The sequence below is a fragment of the Pinus tabuliformis genome, chromosome 9, assembly GCF_031772625.1.
Source record: "Pinus tabuliformis cultivar Carrire ecotype Pingquan chromosome 9, CPIR1, whole genome shotgun sequence".
NCBI lineage: Eukaryota > Viridiplantae > Streptophyta > Pinopsida > Pinales > Pinaceae > Pinus > Pinus tabuliformis.
Window position 1 is genome coordinate 334,329,648 of NC_142307.1, and position 21,642 is coordinate 334,351,289.

Below are 21,642 nucleotides of genomic sequence, written 5' to 3' on the forward strand. Positions count from 1 at the left end.
AATTGTCGGGTGAGGTAACCTTCTTTGTTCATTGATATTTTTTTCCCTTGCTCATCAATGATGACTACCTTCTTATCATCTTTTCTATATCTTCATGAAGTTATTCCTTCATTATTTGGTACCTTTACTATTGTATAGGTCTAAGTGACCTTCTTTACTTTAATTTCTGAGAGTATATCTAGCATTTCATATATCTCTCTTTATGTCTCCTCTTCTACTATTTAGGTATGAGAGGACTTTTGAGTGATATCATATGAATCCTATGAATCTCTTGATGGGTTCAAACAATGCTTGACCTTGATATAACTTTTCACAGATATCAATGATTTATCTTTTCTATGAGGATTATGACAATCCTCCTTATTCTCTACAAGGACTTTCGATTGTCTAACCGATTTATAAATCCCCTTGCAATCATGAAATCATTTAACCAAATCTAATTATAAAATTGAAAGATACTTACTTGGTGTGTGAAGAGGAGATATTCACCTTGATGCTTCTTTTGCTTGAGCTTCCCATCATTAGTATCCTTTCATCACGACTTCCTTGGAGGCCTTCTAGCACCATGACATCAATGGTCTTGACATCACCGAGACTACTTCACGACCTTCCCAATTCATTTTAAGGTACTTTTGACTTCAACATATTGTTGACATGTTAGTGATACTATGTTCTGATCTGAGCACCATGCTATTGAGATCATAATCATAGACAGAATTTGAGACTATGACAAGTATATTGATATGGCACTGCACAGTGATGTCTATGTGTGTTGTGTAGAGAGGCAATGTATTGAGAGCCCAAACTTGTCAATAACATAACTAAATTGTGGGTGGCATTGTATAGATGGAATGTCTCATCACTGAAACTGCTATGATGTAATGACTATATTGAGATAGTGATGTAATCATGGATTGTGAGAGGTATTCCTTGGATTAATTATGTAATATCTATCTATCTATCTATATATATATATATATATATATATATAGATATACACACCTAAGACTATATTTTATGGCATCGAGAAAGTTCAGTGATCTAGAAGTGAGAATCACTGATATACTCCATCAAATTGAGCATGAGTTTAGTGCATGACTGTAATCACTGAAGTTGATACTCCATGATTATTGTAGACCTTCTTGTTGTATACTTGCTCCTTTAATCCTTTCAACCTTCTTTGATGTCCTTGAAGACAGATCCTTGTATGTCTCTTTTGTTCCCTTCATTTGACTTCAGCACCTTAGCTCTGACACCATGTTGAAGAATGTAGGGCAGATTGAATTAATGAGATTCTTCTTAGCATGATAACTATTTGTGAGGTGTTTCAACTTATTCTTGTTAGCACAATCTTCCTTTTGATATTATTAGAGTGTGTCTTCATTTGTTCATCAAATAGCTACCAAAAACAAAGAGACAAGAACACAAGATGTTGGCATTCTTCCAAGGCCAAAACCTCTCCCTTTTGGAGAGGAAACCCCGCACATAATTATTCTTATATATATTCCAATTGACGAAGACCAAGACCATGACCTTTGACCTACTAGGCCACTCCAAGACCAAGACACCAATCCTCTTCTTCATGTTGATATCATTATCATCATTGTTACTTCTTCACAGACATCATGATTATAATATCACAGAGATCCTTATAGTTGCATCTTGCTTTATTCACCATGTCAACTGGGTCTTATTCCTACTACACTATAAAAGTAATCACTGAGATTACTGTTGTTGCAACATTATTGTACCGAGACTTATGACAACATCCTCCTTGCACTGAGATCATAGTTGTGCCGAGAAGTTGTGTCATTGTAATGCTTGTCTAATATCATAGTGATCCATCTAAAGTGCCTTCATTCGAGCTTCTTGCACCATTGTTCCTTTGTCTGCAATCTTAGAGAGGAGTCTGAAGATATCACTACAATTGTGACTGAGGTTTCATAAATATGCCAAGGCTCTGTCCTCACCGAAGTTGCAGAGGTTTGTGTTCACTCTCCTGCACCTCATCCGAGATCATATGCCACTGTGCTTGACTGAAACTTCAGATATGTATGTGGATATATATATGCTCCTTATTCGTAGTTTCGAGATGTCTGAGATTTTGAACTTCAGTGGTGACCTTAGCTGGGTTTATATAGTTGTCGTGTCTCCATAATAAGCTGGCATGTTAGGGTGAAAAAATGTGTCTCTATCTTTGAGCCGATTTGTCATACATATATGCTTTGAGGTCGACATTACTGTCTTCTTCAACGTGTTGCTGGAAGTATACTTCTTTTGAGGATGGTGCTTGTCTTGGAGGGCTACTTGACACTAGGTTGACCCATGCACCTTACATAAAAGCTCAATAAGAGATCTTTAACATAAGTTTGACCCTTTGACTTTCCTATACTTATGGAATGAGCAAGAAATTCTTTCATATAATTTATAAAAATAATATTTCTTTTTCTTGAAAAGTACAAAGATCAAAATTATATTGACAAATACTAAACCTAGTTATACCTTTCTTCAGCAACTTGGCAACTGGACTGCTAAATAGAGTCGGAGGTCACTAGGTCACGGTGTGAAATAGGTTGCACGGTCACGTTATGAGTTAGGTTGCAAGGTCATAAAATTAGCAGGGTTGCAAGGTCGTAGAATGAGCAGGGGTCGCAAGGTTGCGATCCAAAACCTTATCATGATTTTTTGAAGCTTGCCTTGGTTCCTTTGGCACCTTGAATGAAAATTTGGTGGCCTAAGGTGGAAAATTATATCTCACAAGGATTAGGTAACAACAACGACTGAGGAAAAGGTAGATGGGCTTCAGATTAGGTTTAGTGCTCGAGAAATGGGATGCTAAATAGATAGATAATGAGTTTGGAGGGTTTTAGGGCGAAATGAGCTTGGAAATGGCCCAAAGGGGGAGATAAACCCTACTAGAGGAGGAATATGAAGAGTTGATGGTTAGAGGTAGAAACATGGCAACAGGAATGACTGTAAGGGAAGTGAAAAGATGCCTACCTGAAGAGGAGTCACGTGCTTGCTCAGTTTCCAAGTCCATCTGTCGTTGAGCACTCCAATTAGCTGGACAAATGAACTATGGGGCAAGGGATTTATTTAGAATTCAGTTGCATGTGTGGGACCCTAAGAGGTTGCATGGTAGAGAAGGTTGCATGGTACAAGAATTCGCTAAAGTTAGGCTTGAAAAGTTTGTGACCTTGCAGCCATGCGACTTTGAAGTCTTGAGGTATTTGAAGTCACAAGGTCATATGGTAGTCTATGTTGTGGAATGGGAGTTCGAATACATGTCTATCGCATGACTTAGCTACTACGCTTCGTGATCAGCATAGGTCACAGGTCACAAAGTCGTAAAGTTGCATAATTTCAGATTTTATGACTTGTGTGACCCCGCAATCATGTGACTTAGTGACTTGGACCAACGGAGAAAAGGGGGTTGCAAGTCACAATTTTAAACATTAAGTGAGGTCTATCTTTGAGACTTGTGATGTTTGAGAGAGTTAAAATTTGGAGTTTGAAACTTGATATTTTCTCAGGTGCCTAGGAAAACTTGACTTGTTTTCATGATGCAAAAACTCATTAAGGTGTAGAGGGAGGATAAAAGTCTAATCACGGGGCTCCAAAAATTTTAAAAGGTCAAATTTTGGGGTTGTTGTAGTGGCTACAACAAATTACAAAAGGAAAATTAGTTAGATGGAATGCAACATCCAAGGTAGACAAAAAATATACATAAGATAAGAAATGTTCATGCTCAGACTCATATAAAGAAGAAGTGAAATTTGTAAGAATATTTAAGAAATGGACATCTAAGTTAAAAGGAAAAATTCCATTTAAATGTTTTAATTGTGGAAGAGTAGGTCATTATGCCTTGAAATGTCCATATAAGAAGGAAGAGAATATGTTTAAAGGGAAAGAAAAAAAATTAATAGAGTGAAGAAAAAGAAAATATTTAAAAGGAAACAATTCTATGCAAAAGAAGATAGCAACTCATCTGAAGACTCAAGTGAATATTTTGATGAAGGTGGAATTAGTGTATTTATACTAATGACCCTAGAAACCCAATTTGAAGAACATAATGAACGTGAAGAAGAGGAAGAAGAGGAAGAAGTTGAGGTAGATCTTGATGGGGAGTTGATTTTTTCCCTAGAGGAATTTCATAGACTCAAGAAGAAAAAAAAAGAAACAAAAAGAAATTTTGTTAAAATATTTAAAAGAAGAGTCTAGTTCAGGAGAGCTTATCTAGTTAAAATATGAACTATAATATGTTAAAAATGTGGAGGATGTCTTACTACAATAGTTAAAAGATAAAAGAAAAGAGTGTGAGAAATTGGAAGAAGAAGTTTCACCCTCAGAAAGAATCTAGAGAAAGCACAGGTTGAATTGAATATGAATCTTAAACACGTAAAGGGGTCTAAAGTTTTGGATGTGATACTAAATGCTCAGAGGTTTCCACTTATGAAAACTAGTTTTGGCTTTGTAGGAGAAACCAATGGAAAGAAGACAAAAGATAAAAAGACCATCATCCTTGTTAAAGTTGTCACAGGAGAAATAGACAACTAATCGTTGCCAAAGGATGTCAGCAACTCATCTCAATAATAGCAAGGAAACAATGTACTTCAGTAGCAGCAAAGGAATAATCATAGTCAACTACAACAGACAAGAAGATTAGATAATGATTTACTAGAGACCTTACTTCTTCAAGAGACAAAATTTTCAAATTCTAAGGAGATCCTATTCACAAGTACCATCCATCCCCACGTATGGAAAAAAAAATTATCGATATTGTTACTTATGAAAAAAAATGGACACAAAGCTATAAATTGTAGAGCACTCGTTAGAACAAATGAAACAAGAAGCCTAAAAAGAAGTGAAGTGGGCAATAGATCTACAAATACAAAAAAAAACATCAGTGGGAATAGTAATCCATTTTCTCCAGTCACTGAATGTTACATTTTTTGCATTTTTGGACATAATTCATATGAATGTCAGCTCAGAAACATTAGATCACAGTGTTAGGACAATAGTAGGATAGAGAAACCTATATAGTGGAGAAATAAAAAGGAAGAGATGAAAACAAGTAAGTGTGGTCTAGTTCTTTATGTTCAAAATTTGAATAGTCAATGGTATGTGGATAGTGGTTTCTCTAGACATATGACAATGAAAAAATAAATTTCTTATCTTTACATGAAAATAAAACTGGGAATGTCACATTCATAAATGATGCAACCGGAAAAATTAAAGGAAATGGTAAATTTAACTTGAACAATGGCAAAGGAAAATCACGGGATGTATTGTTCGTAGAAGGACTAGAGCATAGTTTGTTGAGTGTAATTCAGATGTGTGACATAGGTTGTCATGATGTCATCTTCAGAGCTTAGTATTTTGAGATAATGTCAACTACAATAGGGAAGATATTGGCCAAAGGATTCTGAATAGAAAACAATATATATGTTTTGAAGGAAGACAATGAAGAATGTTATTTAGGCAAACAAGATGAGTCTTGGCTATGGTGTAGGAGACTAGGGCATATAAATTTTAATCATATCATCAGACTTAGTAAAAAGGGAGCAGTATGATGCAAGGAAACAAAATGCTCTACAACCCTAATAGCACTACGGCAACCATGAACTAAACACAATCATGAACTAACCTCTGACGGCTTCTGCAAATCTGTTTACCAGGAGGCTGTTAATAAGGCCAGAATGAAAAAGGAAGAAGGGGGGGGGGGGAGAGATCCCCTCCTACTGAGATGTGGCGACAAGGGATTCTCGATAGAACACTAGCAATTAGAAGATAACAGGAGATACAAACAAAATTTCCAGACTTGTCCTCAGGGTATGATGGCGGGTAGGCAACAGAGGAAAATGTCTACCATGTGAGAGAAACCGAGATTCATCATTCCTATGAATAAATTAGAGCGATACAAAAGTTACATGAAAGACCATGCGCTAATCTGCAAGTTCATTGGAGTCTGGCCGATGGAGAAAAATCTCACCAAATGGATACAACAAAAATGGTAACCCAAAGGCCATATAGAGGTCAAGTTGGGAGCTAAAGGCTTCTTCACGGTAAACTTCTCGAACCTGCAAGACAAAGAAAAAGTATATGAAAATGGCCCTTACTTTCATTATAATGTTGGCTTGTTTATGAGATATTGGGAAGAATGTTATGACCCATACAAAGATAAATTTCTAGCAGCCCCGTTATGGGTAAGATTATTCGGTCTCCCAATGGATTTCTGGGACCCAAAAATATTAGAGGGGATTGGAAATACGATAGGCAGATTTGTCAAAATAGCAGAAACGAAAAAAAGAGGCAGATACACATCCTATGCGAGAATATGTGTGTACATGAACATAGCTAAACCTATAACTGAATTAGTGGAATTAGAATACAATGAAGAGGTTTGGCAACAAACTCTAGACTACGAACACATCCCGTTCAGATGTCATGAGTATGGCCACCTATTTAAGGACTATCCAATGAACCTAGAGGAAGGTAAGAATATGAAAAAACAATAGAGGAAACCTAAAGAAGATAAAGAAGGGTTCCAAGAAGTGAAAATCAAGAGGAGACAAATAAAGGAAACCCAAAACATAGGGAAAAAAGAATACCAAACTCAGCCGAGAAGAACGAATAGCTTTGAAGTGTTGCAGGTAGAAGAAGAAGAACAAAACGAGGTCCAAAATATGGACTATCAGGAAAAAGGAAAGGAGAGTAGTTCAAGCCAACGCAAACCGAACCCCAAGAGGAAAGCTCAGAGAGAGCCGACAGAAAAAGAGGATAAGGAGGATAGGGAGGGGATGGAAAACACTACAATGGAAATCAACCCAAGAAAAGGAGAGGAACTGAGCATGGAAGAAGAAGTTTTAAAGAAATTGTTGAATGAATGGAGACATCTAGATGAAAGATTTATTTCAGAAGGCCAAAAAATACTATACAGAGAGACATTCCAACAGTATCAAGCTAAGCAGGGACAGGGACAGGTAGAGATGGAAGAACAACTGGGGATGCATTAGGAAAACCCCCAAGATTATTCAAACAAAATAAAATGAGGAAAGAAAAGAGGTTGGAGAAACCTACAGGAATCCATAGAGATTATGGGAGAAATGTTGGTGAACATAGGCAAGGTGGTACCGCAATCAGCGGTATACCAACAAATAAACAAAGTATCCCAATTATAGTTACATCATGGAACATAAGAGGCCTCAATAGCAGAGGTAAACAGAGATACTTAGTTGAGAGACTAAGAAAAGAGAAACCCCAACTAATTCTACCATGCCTAGGGTTAGACCACTTTTCTATTAAATTAGAAGAAGAAATGAAACAAGGAAATATAAACAGACCTTTTAGGTTCGAAGCCTTTTGGTTAAGAGAACCTCCCTTCATAGAAAAAAATGGAGTGGTGGAATGAGAGTGAGAAAGAAGGGGAAAATCTGATGCATACCTTTCAACTCAGCCTTAAATAATTAAAAATAAAAATAAAGAAATGGAACAAGGATGAGTTCGGAAACATACACCAGGAACAGGAGTTTATCCAAGCCAAGATGAAGAAGGTACAACTGCAAATCATCAATGAGGGTAGAAGTGAGTTGCTAGTGGAGGAGGAAGGGTAGCTGATTAATAAAATAGAGGAAAGGAGACAACAAGAAGAATTTATGTGGAAAAAAAAAATCAAGAATCCAATGGCTAAAGGAAGGGGAAATAAATACAAGGTTTTTTTCATAAAGCTATGATCCAACATAGGGAGCATAATAGGATATTCTCCCTAGTCGATCAACAAGGCAACTGGTTTACCCAAAATAAAGACATGGAGAACCTGTTAGTCCAACACTTTCAGAGAATACTAATGGAACCAAACATAAACAGGGAGGAGAATATAGACAAAATCACACATCACATTCCCAATTTGGTGAGCAGGGATCAAAACATGGCCCTGCTAAGGGAAATATCTAAAGAAGGGGTAAAAGAAGTCATTAAATTATGGCGAAGAACAAGGCACCAGGCCCAGATGGATACATAGCAGAATTCTTTCAGGTGACATGGTCATTCATGGGAGAATATATAGTTAAAATTTTCAAGGAATCTTGACGCACGAAAAGAATAAATCCGGCCCTGAACTCCACTTTTTTGGCCCTTATTGCGAAAACAGATCATTCGAAAGAACTGCAAGGGTTTAGACCAATAGCGCTTTGTAATGTAATATACAAAATCATGGCTACAATTATGGTAAATCGCCTAAAACCTATATTACCTAGTTTAATATCCCAAGAACAGATAGGGTTTGTAAAAGGGAGACAAATAGTAGATGGCATAGTGATGGCACAAGAGGCAATTCATTCATTAAAGACAAAAAAACCAAAGGCATGCTAGTTAAATTAGACTTATCAAAAGCCTATGATCGCCTGAACTGGAAATACCTACAGGGAATATTGAAGGCATTTGGATTTCATGCAATATGGATCGGCTGAATAATGTCGATGATATCAACTCTAGTCCTATCAATTCTACTTAATGGATCACCCATAGAGGCGTTCAACACAACTCGAGGGCTTAGGCAAGGAGATCCGTTATCCCCATTTCTGTTCATACTGGCCGCAAAAGGACTTGGAAGGTATGTTAAAGAGAAAGTTCAAAGAGAGCAGTACACAAGCCTTAGACTATGGGGGAATGATCTACCTTTAACACACCAACAATTCGTAGATGACATAATGATGTATGGGCAAGCATCTCTCAAGGAAGCCAAAGGGTTAATGGAGATTCTTAAAGACTTCACAAGTGCTTCAGGGACAGAGATAAACAAAGAAAAGACTAACATATATTTCTTCAACACAACAACACCTTCACAAGCTTTCTTAGCAAGAATAATGGGATTCTGAATAGGTAATTTTCCCTCGAAATACCTAGGAATCCAACTAAATGACCAACAAAACAGAGTGGCAAATTGGAAACCCTTGTTGGAAAAAATTCAAGGAAGAATGCAGAACTGGACATCTAGATCACTGAATATGCCAAGTCGCGTTATTTTACTAAGATCAATGCTACAATATATCCTGATTTACCAATTAACCAGTCAAGTGACACCAAAAACAGTATGCCAAAAGATGATAGACATCTTCAAAAAGTTCTTGTGGCAAGGGCCCAGAACGGAAAAAAAAAAAAAAAAAAATGGGCTCTACTACCATGGAATTGTGTTAGGTCCCTATACTACTAGTGTAAGCCCTTATTGTTATTAGTACAACCCCCTTATTATATTTTTTGCCCATGTAGTCCCCATATTGTTATTATTGTGCCCCATAGAAGCCCACTATTGTTATTATTGTGCCCTTACATTATTATTGTTATGTCGACTCTGATTATATTATTACCCCTTAGACTCCTATATATAGAAAGGAGGTCTTGTCATTTGTATCATCCAAGAATTGTTCATTTGTGTAATGTAAAGGAGGTTTCCCCCTTGAAGAGGTTGAATTCTAAGGCGTTGATCTATATTTTTATCTTTTTGTGAGCTGGTTTCCTAACATTTGGTATCAGAACTTTGGATTCTAGGATTTCGCTGCTCTAAAATAGGTCATCATGGAATTTTCACTATAACTTTATTTTTGCAACATTTCATAAGTTAAATATAAAATCCATTTGAGACAAAATCTCTCTGAACCTCAGGACCAAATTTCAGAGCTTGTCTCGCTATATTTTCAGAGATATGATCTGAGGAAGTTATAGTTTTTGCAAGCTCCAGAATTTCATCTAAAACAGGTCATCGTGGAATTTTCACTATAACGTTTTCACTACGATTTTTCAAAAGCTAAAACAAAAACCCATTTGAGAAGAGATCGGTCTGAACGTCTGATCCGAATTTTAGATCTTGTATCGCTACATTTTCAGATATATAATCTGAGGAAGTTAGGGTTTTTACAGACTCCCAAATTACATCTTAAACAGGTGACCTTGGGACAATTGTCATAACTTTCTCTCTGAGCATCAGATTAAAATTTTGTAAGAAGTTACAGAAAGAGTATAGATTGTAGTCTTGTGTGTGTAGTTTTCAGATTCGAAGGTCAAAACAGTGACACGTGGCACGCCATACAAGTTCATTATTTTGAAAAGGTGTATAATCAGGTCATCTTGGGAGATTGTGCATAACTCTTTCTTGGAGAATCCAATTTTGATCAGACTAGTGGCATTGGAAAGAGGACATAGAGGACTACTACATTTCATGATTTCAGAACTGGAAGATTTGAAATTACAAAGTTACAGTCGTTTCAAGATCGAGCTCCTAAAATCAATAAAAAACGAGATGAGGAAGTTTGATGGCAAGGATCCGGTAAATTGGATACTACAGATGGAGAAATATTTTGATCTACATGGAGTACCACTGTTACAAAAGGTATGTATTGCATCTTCATATTTAGAACCGGATCAATTTTTATGGTATAAAGGGCTTTGTTCTCGTAAACAACTTGTTACGTGGTCAATTTTCACGGAGGAAGTGATAACACATTATGAGGATACAAAGAGCAACACCACAACAATTGGAAGGAAAAAGAGAAAAAGGGCTTTGTTACAAATTAGAAAGCAAAATTATGGCAACATAGAAGTCTACCCCTCACAACTATAAAGATGGAAGTGTTGTTTCTCCTAGCCTTCCACAACCTACAAGGTTACACCACAACAATTGGAAGAAAAAAGAGAAAAATGGTTTTGTTACAATTGTGATAACAAATACATTAAAGGTCATAAGTGTGCTGAGAAGAAATTATTTTACATTGATTGTGGAGAGGAGGAGGAAAAGGATCAAGAAACATCAAAAGAAGAGTATATACACCAAGAACCAACCCCAGAGAAAGAAGAAATGAATCTGACCATATCTTGTAAAGCATTGGAAAGAATTACCACTCCTAAAACTCTCAAGATAGAAGGACATATCAAGAAGAAAAGGTTCAAGAAGTGAAAGATCACATCAAGAAAGAAGAAATGAATCCGACCATATCTTGTAATGCATTGGACGGAATTACCACTCCTCAAACTATCAATATAGAAGGACATATCAAGAAGAAAAATGTTCAAGAATTGAAAGATCACATTGAGTCTCAAGAAATCAATCTGACCATATCTTGTAATGCATTGGAAGAAATTACCACTCCTCAAACTATTAATATAGAAGGACATATCAAGAAGAAAGAGGTAAGAGTGTTGATTGATTCGGGCAGTTAAGATAGCCAAGGAATTGAATTTCTTCCTATATCCAGCACTGGAGTGTCAAGTGATGGTTGCAAGTGGAGGAACCACAAATTGCTCTGGAAAGTGCCATAATATCAAGCTATCCATGGGAGAATATGTATTGAATATCCCAATTCTTTCCATTCCAATGGGTGGTGCTGATGTTTTACTAGGAGTCCAATGGCTATAATCTTTGGGTACGATAGCTTTTAATTTTCAATAACTTTTCTTGAAATTTTTTTGGGAAGGAAAGGAAGTTGAATTGAGGGGTATCGAAGGAAAACCTAGAAAGATAATTAGCTCTAACAGCATGACAAAGCTTCTAAATAAAGAACAATGGGGTGTAATTTCACAATTATGTTCACTAGAGGATCCCACATCGAAATCATGTATTTCTCAAGATCTCCAAAACGTTTTGGACAATCATTACAAGGTATTTGAGACTCCCAAATGCCTCCCACCTATTCATGATCATGATCATGCTATTCATTTGATTCCATGAAGTGTTCCTCCAAACATCAGGCCTTACATATATCCATATGCCCAAAGGAGTGGGAACTCATTCAAAAGTTGCAGAAGATCCCAGTTCAAACAGTATTGTGAGAACTTGACAAGGAAGGAAAAATCATATTGGAACCTGAAGCAGTCACAGAACCGAGAAATCGAAAGCTACGAAATAGATCAATTTCAGAGTATCTCATCAAGTGGAAGAACTTACCCACTAAATATTCCACATGGGAGGACAAGAATTTATACAAAAGCATCAAGAACTACTCAAGCGTTGAGGACAACACTTTTTCAAGGAGAGGGGCATGTTAGGCCCCTATACTACTAGTGTAAGCCCTTATTGTTATTAGTACAACCCCCTTATTATATTGTTGTGCCCATTTAGTCCCCATATTGTTATTATTGTGCCCCATAGAAGCCCACTATTGTTATTATTGTGCCCTTACATTATTATTGTTATGTCGGCTCTGATTATATTATTACCCCATAGACTCCTATATATAGAAAATAGGTCTTGTCATTTGTATCATCCAAGAATTGTTCATTTTTGTAATGTAAAGGAGGTTGCCCCCTCGAAGAGACTGAATTCTAAGGCGTTGATCTATCTTTTTATCTTTTTGTGAGCTGGTTTCCTAACAAACTGGCTCATTAAACCCATAAAATATGGAGGGTTAGGACTCAGAGACCCATACATCCTCAATCAGGTCATGGGGGCAAAGCTCTGGTGGAGATGGATCCATGGAGGAGTAGACCTATGGAAGGAATTATGGGAGAGGAAGTATGGCATGCCAAGATCAACAGAAGGAAAGTTGAGACTCCATGACAACAAGAAAGGATCAGCAATTTGGAACTTAGCCTCAGACAATAGAAATTTGATCAAAACCATAGTTTCTGGGAAATTATGGGAGGAGACAAAGCCAAATTTTGGGAAGAAGCCTGGCAACAGAGAGAAAAACTAAACAGCAAGCCTGAGCTAGAAGTAGTATGTCAATATATTAATATCCAGGGAGAACAAACAGTTAAAAATTTCTGGAGCATGGAACCTAGAGAGTACTGGAGAAAGTGGAAACAAAAACAAGATTGGCAGAAGCCCCAGAAACACCCCAATGGAATTTATATGAGAAAGAGATGGAAACCTGGAAAATAGCAAAAACGGAGGGGTTAGACATTCTCAGATGGGGATATAGGATTAAAGGGATGTTCAAAATTAAAGAGGGCTATCATCTACAAGCAGCACATCAAATACAACAAGGGACACATATATGGGATAGAATATGGCAAGAAAAGACATGGCCGAAAATTGCCTTCTTCTTGTGGATCCTCCAACATGGCCGAGCACCTACTTAGGACCAATTACAAAAAAAAGGGCTGCAAGGACCTTCGATATGCAACTTATGTAAAGAACAGGCATAAACAATGGAGCATATGACCAATGCCTGCAAATACAATAAAAACTTGTGGAAAAACCATAATCAACTCTTCGGAGTAAGTGATAGGAACCCAAAAAGTATGAAAAAAACAATGGATAATTGGCGGAAAAGGCCTTACCAAAACCTAATCCTGAATCGAGCCTGGAGACTTTCTTTGGGGATCTTCCTTTGGACAATATGGAAGGAAATAAATAGTCTGATCTTCAAAGATGAAATAATAATAGAAGAAGAAAGATGGAAACAGATACTCCAGAACATACGAGAAACGATACTGGCCAAGAAATGGTATGAAGAGGATTGGAAAACAAATCCATGTGAGGAAAGAATAATGATAGGTCTGAACTTGAAGCCTAGTATGTTAAACGCCTCCTCGTGGAAGCACCATCCCCCCAATGGTGAGTCTACGAATTGTTTTACACGGCCTCCGAAAGCTTTCATCAAACTTAATTTCGATGGAGTTGCAAAAGGGAACCCTGGGGCGGTGGGGATAGGAGGAGTATGTAGGGACGATAAAGTTGAAATGATTAGAATATTTTCTATGGATTGCGGCAATGTGAGCAACAATGAAGTAGAACTTCATGCTTTGAAGAGGGGACTAGAAATTGCGGTAAGGGAGATGTTCCAGCAACTGCAGGTGGAAGGAGACTCGAAAATGGAAATAGACATGGTGAAAAAGCTCGCCAAAGTTGGAGGACGGAAAGGCTTGTCCAAGAGATTAGTAGGCTAATTTGACAGATCGGGTACATCATCCCAACACATGTCCGCAAGATGGGCAACGTGGCAATGGATAATCTTTCAAACTAGGGATGCGGCCAGGTAGGTAGAAACCTAGATATAAGAGGAGAAGAGTTATTACAAACTGAGGGAATGAGGAAACTAGTGGAGATCCTAGAAAAAGACAAGGAGCAGAAGGAAAACCCCTGATCAGGGTACGACAGAGAAGGTGAGGTGGGCCAGAGGAGGTGGGAGGTGGAGGTGCCAGAAATCACCCACTCAGGAACAAGGACAGATAGGACATCGGGATGTGGTAGACTGTGACAGCAAGAAGGGCAGCAAGAAGGACAAGGCAAGGAGGACGAAGGCACAGAAAGAGGATAGGTGTCGCTGAGAATGGGAGGGAGAGAGGAAGGCCTGGGGACAAGCGAGAGGGTGGGCATATCGAAGCTGGCAAGTGGCATAAGTATGGAGCAGTAACAATGGCAGGAGCAGCCAGAGGCACGAGGGAGTTAATGAAGGATAGAGCTGGAAGCGACAGAGGGTCATCATTCTGAGGAGTAGGAATGAATGAAAGGGTGGTGGGAGGATTAGGAAGATAGGTGGGAGACGTGATGGAAGATAGCAAAGACATCAGGATAAAACAAAAGGCAAGAGAGAAAGAGGATAGTTGCATGCAGAGAACGAAGGTGAGGGAGAGAGAGTAGAAAGGTGGTGGATGCAAGAGGTGGACGTAGGCCGGCGGAAGCAGCCGAGTCGACTCAAATAGATGGTATGTCATCCTCAATACCCTAAACAATATAATTATAGTAATGCTTAATGTAGAGGTTCTGGGGAAGGAGGCTTGAGAAAGGCAGGACTCGGAACAAGTCGAAACCAGGGTTTCCTGGAAATCTAACCGAGTCTATAATGATTATGAAACGGAGAGAACTGATAAAAATAAAGAGTTTCCTTTGAAAAAAGAGTAGCGAGGGAAGGAGGGAGGTCGGGGAGATAAGGAAGATCCCAGTAAGAGAGAGCGCAGAAAGAAACCAGCCCCGGTCAGGTGGTACTGAGGCATGGGAGGGATATCTTAGACTGCCGATACAGAGTGGAGAGTATCCCGAAATCCGCTAAAGCTAAGCTAAGGGTAGATTGGCTTGCTGAGAAACCTATCTAAAATAACTAGAATGAGACTAAGGGGTTATTCATGGGCTCAATTTGAGTGGAGACCTCAGAGAGGATAGAGACCGAGAAGGGGAACCCACTTGAAACACAGAATAGGGACAAGGTTTCCCTTTGTAGACTCTCCTATAGGATTATCAAGGTAAACCATCAGAGTGCGGGTAGCCGGGGAGAGATGTATTTGAGAGAAGGAGACTTGAGAAGCAGAAGAAAGCTAACCCAAGAGCCATCAGGGAGGTATTTGAGGGAGAAGGAGGGAAAACCCAAGTGGTTAGGACTTGGATGAGATGCCAAACCCAAAACACATAAAAAAAAGCTAGTATGGGGAGTATATATACAGAATATTGATACTTCTTATGGTATTGTCTTAGGTTTAATTTTAATCAACGAGTAGCACAGTTTGGAGGTCTGAACCACACAGTGCTATGTAGAGTGCAAACATACAGAGGAGAAAGATTCGGGCAAAGAAAATTGCAACTGGGACAATGAGAGAATGGTGAGAGAAGGAAAATAGATGGCTAAAAGGAGCAGCAGAGGAACAGGAAAAGCAGGGAAACGGACCACTGGGGGGATGCAACCTCTAGCAAAGGACAAAGCAAGAGAGGCAAAAAGACTAGTAAGGAGCATATGTAGACTCTTATCAGTGCATATATGGTTGGCAACTCACCAGAGGTAAGAGTGCACAAAGCAGAGGGAACCTAATGACAACATCACCAACCAGGACATTGAGACAGAAGAATGGGAAGCCATGGTACAAGATCCAGTGAACACCCGTGGCCACGATACTCTATTCAGACAAACAATCCAGCAATACTGGGTTATGAAGAACGTATTGGCCCAAGCTATGACACTCAACAAGGAACAGGAACCAAACAAGGGACCGGAGGCACAAGAGGAAACCAAAATGAAGGAACCCAGCAGGGCGAAGCTCCTCAGGGAGATAGCAACAATCCAGATTCAAGTCTACCGAAACAACCTAGCTCTGAGCAAGATCAAGCAAAGCCTGCAGGACATGAGGAGAAGTGAGATGCTGGGATCCAGTGCTAAAGCTCCAGCCCCGGTGGAGTCCTCGGATGATGAGTAAAATAGGGTACTAGATAAAATTATGTTTCTATGATGAACAGCCTTTACTTTCCTAAGTTGATGATTAGTATAGATAGAATAGCTAATGTGGCATGGATGATAGAAAAATACTTATTCAATTTTGGACAGCATTTAATGCTGATAGGTGGTCAACCTGGTTTCCTACGGGTAGGTTGAGGCCACCTGATACTATTGGAAAAACTTGATTATGGTTAGACAATATTAATAGAGAAAGTATTACCAAGTTCACAAAAAAAAAGGAGTAGTATGATATTTTCCTAAGATAAAAAAACCTCAAAATGATATCTCCAAATCATGCCAAATGGGAAAACAAGCTCGAATTACATTCAAGACCAAAGATCAACTATCAACTAGCAAGCCTCTGCAACTAGTACATATGGATTTGTGTGGGAATTCTAGAATAGAAGCACCTAGGGGTGAGCGATATTTTATACCGGTAATTGATGATTATTCCAAACTGACATGGGTAGCTTTCTTAAGAAATGAATCACAATCATTTGAGAAATTTAAAGTCTTAAAGGCATTGATAGAGAATTAAACATGATGCAAGGTAAAGTGCATAAGATCAAAGAGAGGAGTTGAATCTACATTAGATGAATTTATGGACTTCTATGATGAACTTGGAATAAAAAGGAAGTATACTATTTCATACACTCCTTAGCAAAATGGAGTTTTTGAAACACATAATAGGTTTGTACAACAAATGGATAGAACCATGATGTAGGAAATGAACATTCTTCAGATCTATTGGGTAGAAGAGGTTCACATAGCAATTCACATATTGAATAAGGCACATATTAGACCTAATTGTAATAATACACCTTATGAATTATGGCATGGTAAGCCAACATCATTCAAACATTTCAAAGTGTTAAGCAATAAGTGTTGTATTAAAAAAAATTGATTAGAAATTGGGAAAGTTTGATGCTAGGTCAGATGAAGGAATTTTATTGGGTTATTCAATGAAAAGTAAAGGATGGTGCTACAATAAAAGGATGCACAATATCTGTGATTGTATAGATGTGAAATTTGATGAGGAGCTACCTATCAAGAATAAGAACATAGGCTTCATCAATTCTCTAAATCAGCAAATCAGTGAAGAAGAAGAAGAACAGGTTGAAGATCCATAAGAAACAGAGACCCATTCAAGAGCTCCCTCAAGGTAAGTACAAAAGAACGATCCTCATATTCAAATTATTGGTGATAAGAGTGTATGGATTCAAACAAGAAGGAAGCTTGCAGAGACAACAAATCAATATCAAATTTCCATGTTGTCGGAGATTGAAACGGAGAACTTTTTTGAAACAAGTAGAGATAAACACTAGATAGGTGCCATGAATGAGGAACTAGACCAGATTGAGAAGAATAAGACTTGGGAGATGATACCAAGACTAACAGATAAGAACATAATAGGCACAAAATGGGTATTCAAAAATAAATTGAATGAACAAGGGGAGATTGTTAGAAATAAATCAAGACTAGTATGCAAGGGTTATTCACAGGTAGAAGGATTGGATTATGAAGAACCTTTTGCTCTAGTGTCGAGGTTAGAGGTAATATGAATGTTTCTTGTTTTTACCTGTTATAAAGATTTCAAAGTATACAAGATGGACATGAAGTATGCCTTTCTAAAAGGAGAACTTGAGAAAAAAATTTACATAGAACGAACTGAGGGATTTCTATTATCGAATAATCATAATGATGTGTGCAGATTAAAGAAGGCATTGTACATACTTAACAAGAACCAAGGGAATGGTGTTCTCAGTTGGACAAGTATCTTCGAAAATAGGGCTTCAAGAAAGGTACAACTAATAGTAACTTGTACATAAAGTCAGATGAAAAATAATTTATAATTGTAATCGTGTATGTTGATGATATTATGTTTGGAAGAAACAAAGACTAACTAGTTCAATGGTTTGCTAGTGAAATGAAGTCAGAATTCGATATTTCAATGATTTGAGAGTTATCCTTATTCCCTGACTTGCAAATCACACAAAAATCAAAATGCATATTTATCTCTCAAGAGAACTATCTAAAAGAAATGTTAAAGAAGTTCAAAATGGAGGATTTTAAATCTGTCACTTCCCCCATGGTTGTTGGATGCAAGTTGTGCAAAGATGATGAATCACAAGAGGTTGATCAAAATTTATGCAGATCTATGATAGGTAGCCTATTATATCTAACTACTTCTAGACCAGATATGACGTTAGTAGGGATTATTTTCAATATATCAGTTAGAACCAAAACAAAGCCATATAGTAGCAACAAAAAGGATCTTTAGATATTTAAAAGGTGCAACAGATTATGCACTGTGGTACCCAAAAGGAAAATATTTCTCACTGAAAACATACATAGTTGCATAGAAAACAAAAAAAGTATGAGTGAAAATACATTTTTCATAGGAGACTCATTGGTTGCTTGGCTAAGTAAGAAGCAAACCTCAGTCTCGTTATCCACTACATAAATCGAATACATAGTAGTTGTAGCTTGTTGCACACAAGTAATTTGGATGAAGCGGAATTTGTAGAATATGAAGGTAACATAAAATGAACCAATATCTATTAAGTGCAATAAGCATCTCAAAGAATCCAGGGCTAAATTATAAAGATAAACACATTCCTATTAAAGTATCATTTCCTCATAGAGCGGGTTGATGAGAAAACAGTGAAGCTGGAGTATATATCAACTAAAGAGAAGATAGTTGATATATTTACCAAGCCTCTGGAAAGAGATCCATTCAAGTATCTAAGGCACAAGTTGGGGATAGTACCTACTCCTTCTCATTAGTGTGAATTCAAAGAGGAACATTAAAGGACTATAGAAAACTTGAAAAGGATGAATAATCTAAGGGGAGTCTCTATAGCCATACATTGACAACATGAAGAAGAGAAGAATGATAGATGTGAAGCTATAGATACAAAGCCTAACTCATTCTCTACACAATATATTCATGTAAAGATCTATAAAGGACTGGGCCAATTTTCTTCATGTGGAAAACCATCAATTATGTTGAACATTTAGAAGGCTAATATTTGATATAAAGAGAAAAATCATTTTGAATATAAGGCAAGTTCAAAGCTCTAAATGATCCTTGCATCATCAGAATTTCTTCAAAATTCTTCAACACAACCATTACCATCTTGACGACTTTGAATATTACACTCATCTCTTCAATCGTATATATCACAGATCTTTGAATTTTGATCTCTACAGCTCTACTGATATACTAAGAGAAAGCAACTAGTAAAAGTTGATATGGCATTAATTGAGAAAAAAATCAGCCCCAGGGGGAGCAAAGACTGTACAATTAGCACGAGAATGAAGATACAATTATCATTTATGTCTAGTCACTTGGTGCATTCAATGTGAATTGTCACGTGAATGGAAACCAATACCATATTCATATGATCTTTATAAGCTATTGTTTCTCAAGCATGCTCCAAGATATTAGAAGATACATTGTTGTTGTGTAGTAGCATTGGTAATTGGTACTTGCAAGAGCAACATACTCATATGAGAATCTATGGAGTAATCACTCTTCCACACTTGCTACCATTTCATGTTCCAAATAGGTTAATCTTGGTAGAAATAACATATCAAACTATTATTAATGGTTTCAATGCCTCATCAACCAAAGACATGAGAAAAAAATTTCAACCCTTATAACATATCTTCTGGATACTCCATATTCATGGCGCCCATTGTGCAACATGAACCCACGACCACAAAGTTAAAGTGGGTAAAATCAATAATCAATTAGATGTATAGATAAGCGTACCAATGATATCTTTGTTTGATGGTGAATTATCAAGGATCTTCCATTAAATAGTTTTCCAGAAACAAAAGATGACAACCATAGTTGTATATAAACTCATTAGTCAAAGAGATAGATATAGCAACATACAGGACCTTTCAAGAAAATTTCAATGAGGAACATGAGGATTATGGGGTTGCACTATGCAAGTTTTTTCATGAAAATGATGATGAGGAATATGGCGAACATACACAAATATTAAAAGATAGATATGTAGAGGCACATATGCAAAAATTGCAAGGCACATAAGCAGAGATACATACACAGAGTTTAGAGATAGTGTCCATACACAAAGACTATAAATCCAAAACAGAGATCTCAGAAGCTAGGTGCATGTGTGTATGTGACTTAATCTTTGTGACAGGGCCGACGAAAATAACAGGTGACTACCAACATGTTGTAGCGGCTACAACCACCCTCCAAAAATTTTCTTTAACCTATTTTGGAGCCTCCCTACCAGCCTTCACAGTATCTTTCCTTACTTCATCAAGTCCTCAAGCTTCAGTGTCTTTCTTGCTTAAAGGCAGCCTATCGATCATAGTTTGATCTTTTCCCTTCACAAGTTGGTCACCCGAACTTGGTCCAGTTGTAGGCTGAGTAGCTTCACATTAAAATTCGTGCATCTCTAGAGGGAAACCAGCCTTACCTCCAGGAGTTGCGCAATTTGCTTTGACAGCTTGCTGGGCTCCAGGATTGCGCAATCCTTCTAGCTAACCCTCCTAGCAGGATTTGCACAATTTTTCCCATCAACGGGTAGTTCAGCCCTAGATTTGCACAAATCTAAGCAGCAGTCAGCTGTTGGGCCCAGAAATTGCGGAATCTCCTTGGGCAGTCAGCTCATCGTATAGTCAAGAATGCGCATTTTTCTCCAGCATTCAAGTAGTCTCTTGCATGTGCAATTGAGTTGACCGGTTCCCTCCAGGACTGAGCAAAACAAACTTGCATGCATGGGTTGTCTCTCCCAAGGCAGCATGCAAAGGCATCCCTTGTTTCATGGATCTATGTTTAGCAGTTGGAGGTTACATGCAAGGAACAATTCAGAAACCTCCCTCCAAGTGTCGCTTCCCCTAGATTTGTGGCATGTGCATCACAACCTCGATGTTATCAAAACTCATCAACTAGACACTGCAGAGCTCATTCCTCACATCAACCTTGTAGCTCTGACATCCCACATCACATCTAGGAGCAGTCGACACATTCAACTCAGTTGTTTTGGGGTAAGCTCGCTTCCCATGCCTTGTGCTGCATTTTTGTCACTTTTTGTGTATTTGCTTGTGTGAGTGTTGTTTGTTTGATTTCTTTGAATGCTTGATGTCATTTACATATATACTAGCTTGTCCTAGCTCTATTTCAATTTTCGTTGCTATCTCACTATCGTCGCGTGCATGAAACTATTTTGCATGGACGTTCACCCAACCGGCGAAAAACCTCACCCACATGCATGTTGATATGTTTTCTCAATCCTCCATTCATGTTTTGCATGCACTGTTTATCACTTATGCTATCACTTAATATCGCCATGTATTTCATCGACTTACTTGCTTTCAGTTTCCCATCAGCGAGTTGGGCCAACCTTGGCCCGGTCTCTACCTTCACCAAGGCTGTGCAATCTGGAGAAGGAAGGCTCACCTTCCTCTCCAAATTTGTGCATTTTGGCTTAGCATTGGCCTCCTCTACTAAATTGCACATTTC